This window comes from Sus scrofa, chromosome 9, assembly GCF_000003025.6.
Source record: "Sus scrofa isolate TJ Tabasco breed Duroc chromosome 9, Sscrofa11.1, whole genome shotgun sequence".
NCBI classification, from domain to species: Eukaryota; Metazoa; Chordata; class Mammalia; order Artiodactyla; family Suidae; genus Sus; species Sus scrofa.
In genome coordinates this window covers 120,936,479-120,953,402 of record NC_010451.4, presented here as the reverse complement: position 1 = coordinate 120,953,402, position 16,924 = coordinate 120,936,479, and the positions used below count along the sequence as shown (strand labels likewise).

The 16,924-nt window shown below is 40.8% G+C and overlaps 1 protein-coding gene across 4 annotated transcripts in view; it reads left to right on the top strand.

Annotated features, from left to right (window-relative positions):
• Positions 1-16,924, top strand: part of ABL2 (ABL proto-oncogene 2, non-receptor tyrosine kinase) — a 95,834-nt gene that overhangs the window by 31,322 nt on the left and 47,588 nt on the right. The window lies entirely within an intron of this gene.

The following is a 16,924-nucleotide window of genomic DNA, read 5'->3' as shown; positions in this document are numbered from 1 at the left end:
CATTCTTCTCCCAAGTTCTCTGATCATCTTCATGATCATTACTCAGAACTCTTTCTTGGGTAGGTTGCCTGTCTTCATGTCACTTAGTTCTTCTTGTTCTGTTTCCTTGTTCGCCTTGTTTTGTCTAAATTCCTGTGTGTGTGTGTGTGTGTGTGTATTTTGGGCATGCGCACAGCATGCAGAAGTTCCCAGGCCAGGGATTGAATCCCCACCACAGCAGTGACAATGCTGGATTTTTAACTGCTAGGTCACCAGGAAATTCCTATTTGTATTTTTATATATGTGATAGGTGAGTTATGTGTCTCAACCTTGGAGATGTGGTCCTTTGTAGGAGGCATCCTCTGCGTCTGAGCAGTGCATTTGCCTCCTGTCACTGATGGGCCAGGGGTCACCTGGTCCCAGATATCAATGTCTGGCCTGTGTTTGTGGGCTCATTCTGCAGACTGAAGGGCTCTGTTTTTCTTGCTTCTGGTTTCTGTCCCCTGGTGGGTAAGGATGGTCTAGAGGTTTGTTTGTGAAGGCTTCTTGCTAGAGGGGTGGATGCTTGCGCACTGGTGGTTGAATCTGGGTCTTGGTGCTCGAGAGGGCAGGGCCAAGTTTAAGGGCAGCTATAGGCTCAGGAAGTCTTTAGACAGGCTCTCTGTTGATACGTGGCTTTGTTTGTTTTTTTGGCCTCAGGTGTCCCAGCCCTGGAGCCTACAGGCTGTTGGATGGGGCTAGGTCTTGGTGCCAAGATGTCAGCCTCCAGGAGAACTCCATACAGATGAATGCTCACTGATAAGTTCACCATAGGGTCTATGTCCTCAGGATGAGCTAGAGGAACTGTCCTCCCCCTGCCCTGCCTCCCCAGAAGACCCTCCAAGAGTAGCAGATAGGGCTGGCCCAGGCTCCTATCAGATTGCTACTTTTGTGCTTGGTCCCAGTGCACATGGGATTTTGTGTGTGCTCCTTAAGAGGGAAGCCTCTGTTTCTGTCAATTCTGTGGAGTCCTGTGATCAAGCCCTGCCTGCCTTCAGAGCCAAATGCTCTTGGGGCTCCACTTCCTGCTGCTGGACTCGTGTGCTGGAGTGCCTGATGTGGGCTCATAACTCTCACTCCTGTAATATAATGACTCTCCAGCTTGTGGGTTACCCACCCTGGGGTGTGTAGGATTTGTGGAATTGTGAGTTTACCCTCCTAACCATCTTGTTGTAGTTCCTTCTTTCTGTCTTCAGTTGTAGAAAATCTTTTTTGGTAGGTTCCAGTCTTGGCAATGGTCGTTCCTCAGTTAGTTGTGACTTTGTTGTTCTCGTGAGAGGAGGTCAGCTTACGGTCCTTCTACTCTGCCGTTTTGGCTACTGTCCTCTTTCTGGTATTTTGAATTAAGTTTGTCATGTTGAAATGCCCCAAGAATACTTGGGCCATATCTTGGATCACCATTGCAGAATACTGCCAGACACTGAGGCTGAGGCTTTATATACCTCTGCTTGGCCATGGGCTTGGTACTCTCCTTCTTCTGAGTAGATATTAAAATAACTTCCTTTGCTTTAAATTATATTATTTGGAAACTGTTAGAGTTGATTTTTAAATTTCTAAATTCATGCTTATTTTTCTGGACGAGATTATATTTGAAACATTGGAAACAATATTTTGTCAGGAAACATTTGGTTCTGTCTTGCAAGGCCTCTATTGACTCCTAAATAATGACCCCCCCAAAAAATGTTAAATTTGCTTTGACTGTGGGAAAAACATGTACTTTTTAGGGAGGATTGTTAATGAATTCGTTATGATCAAATACTTAACAAAGTTCAATATAATAACTAAAAAACCCTCTGTTCCTCAGCAGTCCACTAGGGGATACTCCAGTACTTGAGAAGAAAAGAAAATCCAGTTGCTATGATAGTTTAAACATTATCTCCTACTTAATAAAATTAGTACTTTCCTGCTTGCTTTCATAAAAAAGTATACTTTTTAGGACTGGTTTGGGTTATTTATTTTACAACATTAATCTATGGAAGAATTTGCAGCATTTTTCAGCTTTATTAAGATGTAATTGATAAATGGGAATTGTACATAATTAAAACATCAAGCTGTTTGTTATGTTTTGATGTATGTTGATGATATGACGTGTGTTTTTTGTTTTTTTGGTTTTTTTTTGTCTTTTTGCTATTTCTTTGGGCTGCTCCCGCGGCATATGGAGGTTCCCAGGCTAGGGGTCTAATTGGAGCTGTAGCCACCGGCCTACGCCAGAGCCACAGCAACGCGGGATTCAAGCTGAGTCTGCAGCCTACACCACAGCTCACGGCAACGCTGGATCGTTAACCCACTGAGCAAGGGCAGGGACTGAACCCGCAACCTCATGGTTCCTAGTCTGATTCATTAACCACTGCACCACGATGGGAACTCCTGCATGATGTTTTGATACATACATATACATTGAGTTGAACACGGCAAACATATCCATTACCTCACAAAGGTTTTTTTTTTTTTTTTTTTTTTTGGTAGTGAGAACACTTGAGACCCACTCTTAGCAGATTTTAAGCATGTAGTACATTATTATTAACTCCAGTCACCATGCTGCATTTTAGATTTCCAGAATTTATTCATCTTAAGTAATTGAAACTTTGTACCTTTTGAGCAGCATCTCCCTATTTCCTTAATTTTCCCTGAACAACCACCATTTTTTTTTTTTTTTTTTTTTTTTTTTTGGCTTTTTTGTGTCTTTTCCAGGGCCACATCTGTGGCACATGTAGGTTTCCATGCTAGGGGTCTAATTGGAGCTGTAGCCGCAGGCCTACACCAGAGCCACAGCAATGTGGGATCTGAGCCTCGTCTGCGACCTACACCACAGCTCATGGCAACACCGGATTGTTAACCCACTGAGTGAGGCCAGGGAAGGAATCCGCAACCTCATGGTTCCTAGTCGGATTCATTAACCACTGCGCCACGACGGGAACTCCACAACCACCATTGTTTTCTCTGCTTCTGAGTTTGACTATTTTAGATTCCACATATATGTGAGATTATGGAATTTGCTGCATTTTTTATGGTGTGGAAATTCATGGTGTGATTCATTGGCCTCTTTTTTTGGTGGTGTTGCTTCAGACTTTGAGCACTTTAGAAAAACTGGTTATTCTTTTTCTTCTTTGGTATAGGAAAATAATGGTTCTTGTTGGTTTATTGATTTTTCCTAAGCCATTTTTTTGATTTTTGTCTATGATATGATTGAGTTTTGTATGTAGCATAGATTTCATTCCTGTATGCCTCGAACATAGATTCTTAAAGGTTTAAGTGACTTAAATCTTTATACTTCAGATCTTTATGTTTAACTCATCAATTCATCTATTTTCTGCTACTTATGAGTACAGTAAATGGGTGAAATCTAGCCATCATGATAGCATGATTTGAAAAATGAAGTTAGGCAGTCTGGGATAAGAACAAGTATGTGTATTTGTCCATTGAAAATAATGGTGGTAGGGAACTATATCCAAACTCTTGGGATAGAACATGATAGAAGATAGTATGAGAAAAAGAATGTGTGTGTATATTTATGACTGGGTCACTATGCTGTATAGCAGAAATTGATACAACACTATAAATCAACTATATTTAATGAAAATAAAAAAATTTAAAAAAATGTGGTATAGGAATGAGAGTTTCTTCTCCATGGTTTTTTTTTTGTTTTGTTTTTTTGTTTTTAGGGCCTCAGGTGTGGCATTTGGAAGTTCTCAGTCTAGGGATTGAATTGTAGCTGCAGCTGCCAGCCTAACGCTTCAGCCACAGCAACAGGGGATCTGAGCCACATCTGTTACCTACACCACAGCTCACAGCTCATGGCAATGCCGGATCCTTAACCCACTGAGCCCCAGGTCAGCAATCGAACCTGCATCCTCCTGGATACTAGTTGGATTCATAACCTGCTGGGTTATAACGGGAATTCCAAGAGTTTCTTCTAATTTGAAGTTGGGTGATAATTTTATAGGATATTAATGTGATAACAGTGTTGGGTAGAAGGATTGCATTGGGCATTCTCATATTGTACTTTTTGTTTTATCTCTATCTCCCTAGCAAAATGAGGAAAGAGCTAGAGAATGTTGGGATAATTAGGTCTTTAAGCTATGCATGTGTCTGGTTAGGTTGACCAGCATGACCAGGATACCAGCTCTGTGTATCTAAGGTAGAATGATTGTCAGAGCTACTGTCAGAATATTCCTATGAACGATTTTTCATAACCAGTCTGTACCTACTGAATATGGTTAAGTTCCCTGCTATATACAATGATAATCAACAAATGGAATGTTATGCTGTGTTATACTTTGACTAGAGGAAAGGCAAAATGTCACTGTTAGACTATTTATTTATTTATTTAATGACCACACCCACATCATGTGGAAGTTCCTGGGTCCGATCCACAGCTGTGACCTTCGCCACAGCTTTAACCCACTGTGCTGGCTGGGGAACAAACCCACACCTCTGCAGTTACATAAGATGCTGCAGTCAGGTTCTATTTTTTTTTTTTTTTTTTTTTTAAGGGCAGTCTCCATGGTGTATGAAAGTTCCTAGGCTACGGATCGAATCAGAGCTGTAGCTGCTGGACTACACCACAGCCACAACAACTTGGGATCTGAGCTGCATCTGTGACCTACACCACAGCTCATGGCAATGCTGGATCCCTAACCTACTGAGCGAGGGCAGGGACCGAACCCGTGTCCTTAAGGATACTAGTCTAGTTCATTACTACTGAGCTACAACGGGCACTCCTGCAGTCAGATTCTTAACCCACTGTGCCATGGAGGGAACTCCATTGTTAGACTCTTGCTTTTATACTTTGCTTTGTTTGCAATAATTTTTTTTTTAACAGAAAAGAAATAATAGAAACAAAAGACAGACTATTCATTCATAGTGCTTTTACTTAGGCCCAAAACATAATTTTTATTTGATAGGTTCCGCTTGATTGTCATTTATTTTCTCTGATTTCAATTGGAGTAATTATTCCATCTTTATATAACTCTATATGGATTGTTTCTTGGTAATTTGGGGAGAAAACATGGGTTTTTTTTTTTAGCATTTTAGTAAGTAGGGATTATTTAAATGATGGAGGAATATGTGTATGTAAAGTGATTTCATAAAGAATTATTTGCATATGGAAAGATTGTCATACAACACCTAATATTTTATTAAGAGTTGGAGGAGTTCCCGTTGTGGTGCAGTGGAGACGAATCCGACTAGGATCTGTGAGGAAGCAGGTATGGTCCCTGACCTCGCTCAGTGGCTAAGGATTAAGAATCTGGCATTGCTGTGAGCTGTGGTGTAGGTTGCAGATGTGGCTCAGATCTGATGTGGCTGTGGCGTAGGCCAGCAGCTGTAGCTCTAATTCAGCCTCTAGCCTGGGAACCTCCATATGCTGAGCGTGCAGCCGTAAAAAGAAAAAAAAAAAAAGAGTTGGAAAAGTATTCAGCATTATCTGAATTTGAAAGTTAAGAAGTACAGTGGTCGGAGTTCCCTTAGTGATTCAGTGGTTAACGAACCTGACTAGGATCCATGAGGATGTGGGTTTGATCCTTGGCCTCGCTCTGTGGGCTAAGGATCTGGCGTTGCTGTGAGCTGTGGTGTAGGCTGGCAGCTGTAGCTCCTATTGGACCCCTAGCCTGGGAACCTCCATATTCTGTGGGTGTGGCCCTAAAAAGACAAAACAAAGTTAACGGCAGTATAGTGCAAGATTGACGTTAACACATTAATTAGTGAAAAGTTAACACATTAATATAGTTTGAGTGTCAACATGGTAATATAGTTGGAGATTTAAGATAGGTATACATTTTTTTTTTTTTTTAATTGTCCTGTTGTTTTTCTCCCCTTTAGCCATCCAATGCTCAAGTCTCATATAAAATGATACATAGTGTTTGCATATAACCTCTGCACATCTTTGGCCTACTTTAAATCATCTCAATTATTTATATATTTAATAACAATTAGATGCTCTGTAAATAGATGTAAATACTGTTTGGCATTTCCATCCTAAGAATTTTACCGCAAGAGGTTTTGCTGCAAACAGTTTCATTGCACAGTTACTTGACTGCAAGACAATTTTGTCTTAAAAGATAATTTGACAAAAATACAAGAGGGACGTTAAAGAGGACTTAACGAAACATGATAAGTAAAATCACAAAATTCAAAAAGAGGAGTTCCTGTCGTAACTCAGTGGTAACAAACCTGACTAGTATCTGTGAGGACGCAGGTTCGATCCCTGGCCTCGATCATTGGGTTAAGGATATGCCTTTGCCATGAGCTGTGACATAGGTCAAAGATGTGACTCAGATCCTGTGTTGCTGTGGCTGTGATGTAGGCTGGCAGCTACAGCTCTGATTTGACCCCTAGCTTGGGACCTTCCATGTGCTGTGGGTGTGACCCTAAAAAGACAGGCAGGCAGACACACACACACACACACACCATATTGTGAAAAATGAAAATAAATACTTGATTGTATTTAAAATGTGTGGAGATTCATGGTTATAGTTGTATTGGGATATATTGGGAAGGAAGCTATACTTCTTGTCAAGGAAAAGATTAGAGCAACTTTAGTACTCTGTTAATGCTAATAATGGATTTTTTTTTTTTTTAATGGCCTCATCTGTGGCATATGGATGTTCCTAGGCCAGGAATTGAAACCAAGCTATAGCTCAGCTTCTGGAGGCAGCTATGGCAATGCCAGATCCTTGAACCTACTGCACTGTGTGGGGATTGAGACCTGTACCTCCACAGAGGCCCGAGGGGCTACAGCTCTGATTTGTAACCCATGCACCACAACAGGAACTCCATGTTTTTTGTTTGTTGTTTGTTTTAATGGCTGCACCTGTAGCCTATGGAAGTTCCTGGGACAGGGACTGAATCGAGCTGCAGCCTGTGCCATAGCTGTGGCGGATCCTTTAACCCTTTCTCCTGGGCCAGGAATTGAACCCAGGCCTATGCAGTGACCTAAGCTGCTGCATCAGATCTTAACCCACTGTGCCTGAAATTTTTTTTTTTTTTTTAACAACAAACTAAAACTCTGAAGGATCATCTTAGATAACAGAAGCAAATTTTATCTCTGACAGGTTTAATGGGGCCAATACTAATGGTATTTACATGTGACTGGCCTTGTTCTAGTGGTTTACACATGTGTCACTTTGCAACCTTGTAAATAATAGAACTCTCTAAGTAACCTAATAAAACGAGCAGCCATTGCTTAAATAATCAATAAATGTGAGCTACATAGTGCTATGAGAAGCACTAATAAGATTTGCCTTGTAGCGAGATAGTGTTGATTTAGTTGAAATTTGAAGAATGAGTGGTGATTAAATATACTAGTTGATATGAGTGAGAAAGAGTATTTCCAGTAGAGGGAACAGAATGTATAAAGACCATGTCATTGGAGGAAGCATGGTGGCATTATTTTCACGTGTTCAAGTCTGATAGAAAAGGCTTTGCATACTCAGTATCTTCTTATAGATTTATTTTTATTACTTGCAAAAAGATGAAACAGTCATTTAGTTTTTGTCTTAATAATTAGAGTGTGTCTTAAAATAATTTTTTTTAGTGATTTTATTATCAGAAATTAGATGATATGTAAAAACATTTTCAATCCTTTATCATAGTAGTTTCTCAAATTCATCTTTTATAACCACTGGCTCTTTAGAAAGTATTCTGCTTTGTAGTCATAATTTGTTCACATTTAGATCAGTGAGGTAATTTGAGTAATTTTGTTTTAATATTCTTTCTTTAATGTTTGTCACTTTGATTACCATGTGGCTTGGTGTGTGCCTCTGTGTGTGAGATGCTCTGGACTTGGGTGACTGTTTCCTTCCCGGGTTAAGTGAAGTTTTCAGCTGTATGTTTTTTCAGGCTCATCTCTCTTCTCCTTCTGGGACCTCTATAATGTGAATATGAGATGGCTCGATGTTGTCCCAGAGGTCTTTTAAATGGTCCTCATTTCTTTGTTCTTTTTTCTATTTGGTGATGGTGATTTCCATTACTCTACCAGCTCACTGATGTGTTCTTCTGCCTCACTTAGTCTACTAGTGCAGAATGTTCCTTCTAGTGGACTTTTCATTTCAGTTATTGTATTCAATTCTGTTTGGTTGTTTTTTATATTTTCTAATTCTTTGTTAAAAACTTCTAATTTCTTGCTGTGTGCATCCATTCTTCTCCCAAGTTCTCTGATCATCTTCATATCATTACTCAGAACTCTTTCTTGGGTAGGTTGCCTGTCTTCATGTCACTTAGTTTCTTGTTCTGTTTCCTTGTTCGCCTTGTTTTGTCTAAATTCCTGTGTGTGTGTGTGTGTGTGTGTATATATGGCATGCGCACAGCATGCAGAAGTTCCCAGGCCAGGGATTGAATCCCACCACGCAGTGACAATGCTGGATTTTTAACTGCTAGGTCACCAGGAAATTCCTATTTGTATTATATATGTGATAGGTGATTATGTGTCTCAACCTTGGAGATGTGGTCCTTTGTAGGAGGCATCCTCTGGTCTGAGCAGTGCATTTGCCTCCGTGTCACTGATGGGCCAGGGGTCACCTGGTCCCAGATATCAATTCTGCCTGTGTTTGTGGGCTCATTCTGCAGACGAAGGGCTCTGTTTTTCTTGCTTCTGGTTTCTGTCCCCTGTGGGTAAGGATGTCTAGAGGTTTGTTTGTGAAGGCTTCTTGCTAGAGGGGTGGATGCTTCGCACTGGTGGTTGAAATGGGTCTTGGTGCTCGAGAGGGCAGGGCCATGTAAGGGCAGCTATAGGCTCAGGAAGTCTTTAGACAGGCTCTCTGTTGATACGTGGCTTTGTTTGTTTTTTTGGCCTCAGGTGTCCCAGCCCTGGGCCTACAAGCTGTTGGATGGGGCTAGGTCTTGGTGCCAAGATGTCAGCCTCCAGGAGAACTCATACAGATGAATGCTCACTGATAAGTTCACCATAGGGTCTTGTCCTCAGGAGAGCTAGAGGAACTGTCCTCCCCTGCCCTGCCTCCCCAGAAGACCCTCCGAAGTAGCAGATAGGGCTGCCCAGGCTCCTACAGATTGCTACTTTTGTGCTTGGTCCCAGTGCACATGGGATTTGTGTGTGTGCTCCTTAAGAGGGAAGCCTCTGTTTCTGTCAATTCTGTGGAGTCCTGTGATCAAGCCCTGCCTGCCTTCAGAGCCAAATGCTCTTGGGGCTCCACTTCCTGCTGCTGGACTCGTGTGCTGGAGTGCCTGATGTGGGCTCATAACTCTCACTCCTGTAATATAATGACTCTCCAGCTTGTGGGTTACCCACCCTGGGGTGTGTAGGATTTGTGGAATTGTGAGTTTACCCTCCTAACCATCTTTGTAGTTCCTTCTTTCTGTCTTCAGTTGTAGAAAATTTTTTTGGTAGGTTCCAGTCTTGCAATGGTCGTTCCTCAGTTAGTTGTGACTTTGTTGTTCTCGTGAGAGGAGGTCAGCTTAGGTCCTTTTACTCTGCCGTTTTGGCTACTGTCCTCTTTCTGGTATTTTGAATTAAGTTTGTCATGTTGAAATGCCCCAAGAATACTTGGGCCATATCTTGGATCACCATTGCAGAATACTGCCAGACACTGAGGCTGAGGCTTTATATACCTCTGCTTGGCCATGGGCTTGGTACTCTGCTTCTTCTGAGTAGATATTAAAATAACTTCCTTTGCTTTAAATTATATTATTTGGAAACTGTTAGAGTTGATTTTTAAATTTCTAAATTCATGCTTATTTTTCTGGACGAGATTATATTTGAAACATTGGAAACAATTTTTGTCAGGAAACATTTGGTTCTGTCTTGCAAGGCCTCTATTGACTCCTAAATAATGACCCCCCCAAAAAAATGTTAAATTTGCTTTGACGTGGGAAAAACATGTACTTTTTAGGGAGGATTGTTAATGAATTCGTTATGATCAAATATGTAACAAAGTTTCAATATAATAACTAAAAAACCCTCTGTTCCTCAGCAGTCCACTAGGGGATACTCCAGTACTTGAGAAGAAAAGAAAATCCAGTTGCTATGATAGTTTAAAATTATCTCCTACTTAATAAAATTAGTACTTTCCTGCTTGCTTTCATAAAAAAGTATACTTTTTAGGACTGGTTTGGGTTATTTATTTTACAACATTTAATCTATGGAAGAATTTGCAGCATTTTTCAGCTTTATTAAGTGTAATTGATAAATGGGAATTGTACATAATTAAAACATCAAGCTGTTGTTTAGTTTTGATGTATGTTGATGATATGACGTGTGTTTTTTTTTTTTTTTTTTTTTTGTCTTTTTGCTATTTCTTGGGCGCTCCCGGGCATATGGAGGTTCCCAGGCTAGGGGTCTAATTGAGCTGTAGCCACCGGCCTACGCCAGAGCCACAGCAACGCGGATTCAGCGGTCTGCACCTACACCACAGCTCACGGCAACGCTGGATCTAACCCACTGAGCAAGGGCAGGGACTGAACCCGCAACCTCATGGTTCCTAGTCTGATTCTTAACCACTGCCCACGATGGGAACTCCTGCATGATGTTTTGATACATATATACATTGAGTTGAACACGGCAAACATATCCATTACCTCACAAAGGTTTTTTTTTTTTTTTTTTTTTGGTAGTGAGAACACTTGAGACCCACTCTTAGCAGATTTTAAGCATGTAGTACATTATTATTAACTCAGTCACCATGCTGCATTTTAGATTCCAGAATTTATTCATCTTAAGTAATTGAAACTTTGTACCTTTTGACAGCATCTCCCTATTTCCTTAATTTTCCCTGACAACCACCATTTTTTTTTTTTTTTTTTTTTTGCTTTTTGTGTCTTCCAGGGCCACATCTGTGGCAATGAGGTTTCCATGCTAGGGGTCTAATTGGAGCTGTAGCCGCAGGCCTACACCAGACCACAGCAATGTGGGATCTGAGCCTCGTCTGCGACCTACACCACAGCTCATGGCAACACCGGATTGTTAACCCACTGATGAGGCCAGGGAAGGAATCCGCAACCTCATGGTTCCTAGTCGGATTCATTAACCACTGCGCCACGACGGGAACTCCACAACCACCATTGTTTTCTCTGCTTCTGAGTTTGACTATTTTAGATTCCACATATATGTGAGATTATGGAATTTGCTGCATTTTTTGTTGTGTGGAAATTCATGTGTGTGATTCATTGGCCTCTTTTTTTGGTGGTGTTGCTTCAGACTTTGAGCATTTAGAAAAACTGGTTATTCTTTTTCTTCTTTGTATAGGAAAATAATGGTTCTTGTTGGTTTATTGATTTTTCTAAGCCATTTTTTTGAATTTTGTCTATGATATGATTGAGTTTTGTATGTAGCATAGATTTCATTCCTGTATGCCTCGAACATAGATTCTTAAAGGTTTAAGTGACTTAAATCTTTATACTTCAGATCTTTATGTTTAACTCATCAATTCATCTATTTTCTGCTACTTATGAGTACAGTAAATGGGTGAAATCTAGCCATCATGATAGCATGATTTGAAAAATGAAGTTAGGCAGTCTGGGATAAGAACAAGTATGTGTATTTGTCCATTGAAAATAATGTGGTAGGGAACTATATCCAAACTCTTGGGATAGAACATGATGGAAGATAGTATGAGAAAAAGAATGTGTGATATTATACGGACACTATGCTGATATAGCAGAAATTGATACAACACTATAAATCAACTATATTTAATGAAAAAAAAAAAAAAAAATGGGGTATAGGAATGAGAGTTCTTCTCCATGGTTTTTTTTTTGTTTTGTTTTTTTGTTTTTAGCCTCAGTGTGGCATTTGGAAGTTCTCAGGCTAGGGATTGAATTGTAGCTGCAGCTGCCAGCCTAACGCTTCAGCCACAGCAACAGGGATCTTGAGCCACATCTGTTACCTACACCACAGCTCACAGCTCATGGCAATGCCGGATCCTTAACCCACTGAGCCAGGTCAGCAATCGAACCTGCATCCTCCTGGATACTAGTTGGATTCATAACCTGCTGGGTTATAACGGGAATTCCAAGAGTTTCTTCTAATTTGAAGTTGGGTGATAATTTTATAGGATATTAATGTGATAACAGTGTTGGGTAGAAGGATTGCATTGGGCATTCTCATATTGTACTTTTTGTTTTATCTCTTTTTTTTTTTTTTTTTTTGTCTTTTGTCTTTTTGTTGTTGTTCTTGTTGTTGTTGCTATTTCTTGGAGGCATATGGAGGTTCCCGAGGCATATGGAGGTTCCCAGGCTAGGGGTTGAATCGGAGCTGTAGCCACCGGCCTACGCCAGAGCCACAGCAACGCGGGATCCGAGCCGCGTCTGCAACCTACACCACAGCTCACGGCAACGCCGGATCGTTAACCCACTGAGCAAGGGCAGGGACTGAACCCGCAACCTCATGGTTCCTAGTCGGATTCGTTAACCACTGCGCCACGACGGGAACTCCGTGACATTTTATTCTTAATGTAAAGAAATGCAATAGATTTCTGTATGTTAATCTTGTATCCTGTTACCTTGCAGAATTCGTTTTATCAGTTCTAGTAGTTTTTGTGTAGTCTTTAGGATTTTCTAGATACAGTATCATGTCTTTTGCATATAATGACAATTTTGCCTCGTCCCTTCCAACTTGAATATCTTTTAATTCCTTTTTCTTGTCTGATTGCTGTGGCTAGGACTTCCAATACTTTTTCGAATAGAAGTAGTAAGAGTGGGAACCCATGTTTTATTCCACATTTTGGGGGGAAGTTTACCCTCTTTCTTAAACTCCTAAATTCATAGTCAAAAAATCAAGAAATCACCTAAATCAGAAATCCAGTCATAAACAACTATTGCTGATAATTTATGAAATAATCTCTCATTACATTTAAGCCACTAACTTGTCTAGGACTGCTTAGCACTTCTTCACCAGCAAGATGGGATGATTTTCATTTGGTCTGTGACTGTTATACCATTCATTACCTTAGTTGTTAGAAGGAAAGGTTCAGCATAAACCCTTTCTATGAATTGGAGAATTAATCTTGGATATCATGTTCTAAGGATTCCAGTTATTAAAGGGGTTATCTGTCCTTAGAGTATGCATTTTACCCACATTAAACTGAAACAAGGTGTCGGAATTCTCATTGTGGCTCAGTGGTAACAAACCTGATTAGCATCCATAAGGATGTGAGTTTGATCCCTGGCTTCACTCAGTGGGTTAAGGATCCAGTGTTGCCGTGAACTGAGGGTTAGGTTCAGATCTGATGTTGCTGTGGTGTAGGCTGGCAGCTATAGCTCTGATTCAGCCCTCAGCCTGGGAGCTTCCTTACACCTCGGGTGCGGCCCTAAGCGCGCGCGCGCGCGCACACACACACACAAACCAAAAAAAAATATTGAAAGCAGTATTCAGGCATCCAGTACAGTCTGATAGAAAAAATGAAAACTTCATTGCTAAGGTATGAAGATAGGGCTTTGTATACATTTATTCTAGTCAGCCTTTTCATCTTCATCCACCAAATAACACATTTTATATAGTTCTTATTTTGCATCAGACACTATTTTAACATTATTATGTACAGTAACATTTAATTCTTATCCCACTTCTATAAGAGCAAGTGCTATTACACTGTCCTTTTTTGGATGGATAAACTGAGGCACAGAAAAGTTAACTTGAGGAAGGTTACCCAGTAAGTGGTAGAACTAGGATTGATTGATTGATTTTGGTCTTTTTGCCATTTCTTGGGCCGCTCCCACGGCATATGGAGGTTCCTAGGCTAGGGGTCTAATCGGAGCTGTAGCTGCCAGCCTATGCCAGAGCCACAGCAACGCGGGACCCAAGCCGTGTCTGCGACCTACACCACAGCTCACGGCAACGCTGGATCCTTATTCCACGGACCAAGGCCAGGGATCGAACCCGAAACCTCATCGTTCCTAGTTGGATTCGTTAACCACTGCGCCATGACGGGAACTCCAGAACTAGGATTTAAACAGTGAATCTGGCTTTAGAGTCTGCTCTTACTCCTGGGCTCTACCGCCTGTTTATGCTCATAACAGCCGCCTTGCAGGACAGTTTTCATTAAATCAAATTTCATGCACGTAACACTTCACATGTGTAAGTTAGTATGTGAGACATGTCATATGTTTTTGTTAAACAACAACTAGAAAGAATTCTGCAAAGCATGGCTTTAAATAAAACATCTTAAAAAAAACCCTGAAAAGTACATATCTAAATAAAGAATGCTTTAAAAAAAATTTCCCACATACTCAGAATGGTTGTTATATTGAGATGATATTTTTTTTTCCCTTTAGTTTATTGACTTGGTGTATTGCTTGGTTGATTTTTGTGTGTTGAATCAGCCTTATATTCCTGGGATAAGTCACACTTGGTATGGTGTGTAGTTTTTTTAACATGCCCCTGGATTTAGTTTGCTACTAATTTATTAAAAATTTGTGCATATTTATTTATTTATCTATTTAGGGCCACACCTGAGGGATATGGAAGTTCCCAGGCTAGCGATCAAATCAGCTGCAGCTGCCAGCCTACGCCACAGCCACAGCAACACCAGATCCAAGTCGCATCTGCAACCTATACCACAGCTCATGACAACACCAGATCCATAACTCCCTGAGCGAGGCCAGGGATCAAACCCATATCCTCATGGATACTAGTTGGGTTCTTCACTGACTGAGCCACAGTGGGAACTCTTGTGTCTGTATTTATGTGATGTATTCATCTGTGGTTTTCTTGTGATAACTTTTTCTGGTTTTATCATTTCTTAAAGTCATTCTCTTCCTTCATCATGGAAAAAGGCTTGTTTTCATTCACCTATTTCTAGCCTTAGGTCAGAGGTCTATTTTACTGCATACGTGCAGAAAGCCAAACAATCAGGTGATTGTGGGGGATCCATAAAACATAGTGGTTTTGGCAGTTCAGGGTAAGTGACCCCCAGTAGAGGAGGATTCCTTAATAAGTTTGTATACTTCAGTAATATTATTATGTTAATAGAATGGTTTTATTTGTTTTCAGAGTTACTAATTGCTCATAATTTCAAGGCTCCTAAGTGCCAGGGGCAGAATGTCAAATATTACTTCAAAATTGGCTCTCTGCGTTACAGTAAAAAATTAAAGGAGTTCCAGGAGGTCCCATCATGGCTCAGTGGAAACAAATCTGACTAGCAGCCATGAGGATGCAAGTTCCATCCCTGGCCTCACTCAGTGGATTAAGGATTCAGTGTTGCCGTGAGCTGTGGTGTAGGTCACAGATGTGGCTCGGATCTGGCATTGCTGTGGCTGTGGTGTAGGCCAGCATCTACAGCTTAAGTTTGACCCCTAGCCTGGGAACCTCCATATGCCATGGGTGTGGCCCTAAAAAGACCCCCCCAAAAATAAAATAAATGAGTTTCCTGGTGGTCCAGTGGTTAAGGACTAGTGTTGTCACTGCTGTGTTATGGGTTCAGTCCCTGGAATGGGAACATCTGCGTGCTGCAGGCATGGGCAATAAATAAATAAATAAATAAAATAAAAATACATACAGTTTCCTTATGTAGTCTGTTTATCTGAGAAATGGGATAATAGTATATTTCTATCAGTGTTTGTTTGTCTTTTTAGAGCTACGCCCACGCCATATGGAGGTTCCCAGGCTAGGAGTTCAATTGAGCTGTAGCCTCTGGCCTACACCACAACCACAGCAATGCCAGATCTGAGCCGCGTCTGTGACCTACACCACAGCTCACGGCAGTGCCAGATCCTTAACCCACTGAGCGGGGCCAGGGATTGAACCTGGGTCCTCATGGATACTAGTCAGATTTGTTTCCGATGAGCCACGATGGGAACCCCTCTATCAGTGTTAAGATGAGAATTAGTGGTAATGGATATGAGTGCTTTGCTTATATAAGCAAGTAGTCAACAACTGTTAGATGTTAAATTTTTCCCATTCTCTATCTTCTATATTGTTCCTAAGTCATGTGGTGCTCAAAGGTCCATAATTTAAGTTTTGCTCCTGTGCTGTTAGTATAACATTGTTTTTTCAACCTTTTACTTACTCTTCCCTGTCCTTTATTTCTTTTTCTCACAGTGTGGCTCAGCATTCAAGAAGAGTTTTGATAGCTGATCTACACTCTGTCCTGTAAATGTTAATGAGCACAATATTTTTCCCTTCTACCATCAAGATGGAATTGGGAAACCTAGCAAAACTGAAAAAGAAAATTGAAATTAGTTACACTGTTAGGTTAATTATTATTATTATTATTTTTTTAATTTATTTTTTATATATTTATTTATTTTTTTGTCTCTTTGCTATTTCTTTGGGCCGCTCCCGCGGCATGTGGAGGTTCCCAGGCTAGGGGTCGAATCGGAGCTGTAGCCATCAGCCTACGCCAGAGCCACAGCAACGCAGGATCCGAGTTGCGTCTGCAACCTACACCACAACTCGTGGCAACGCCGGATCGTTAACCCACTGAGCAAGGGCAGGGATTGAACCCGCAACCTCATGGTTCCTAGTCGGATTCGTTAACCACTGCGCCACGACGGGGACTCCTATTATTATTTTTAATAGTTATTTCCCCAACACAAATTTTTTTTCTAGTGTATAGCATGGTGACCCAGTTACGCATATATGTACACATTCTGTTCTCGCACATTATCATGCTCCATCATAAGTGACTTAGGTTAATTTAAATACACAAAGCCACTACGACTACTCTCTTGACTTGGGCCCAGCTGTCCTGGTGAAGAAACTCTACTACCTTCTGCTCTTGTTTTAATCTTTTGGATACCTCTAAAGTATTCTTGGCTTAACTGCTCCCCCTCTCACTTGATATTTGAACTAGTGGCCTGGGAAGTGGTGGTGGTGTTAGAGCAGAATTTTTTGCTGCCCTATATGATTTTACCCCATATCATAATTTAAGCCAGTGGTAATAGTGAATTTCAACTATAAGTCATAGTAACACAGTCACATAATACATAGTATTGCATATTAGTTCTTACCATATTG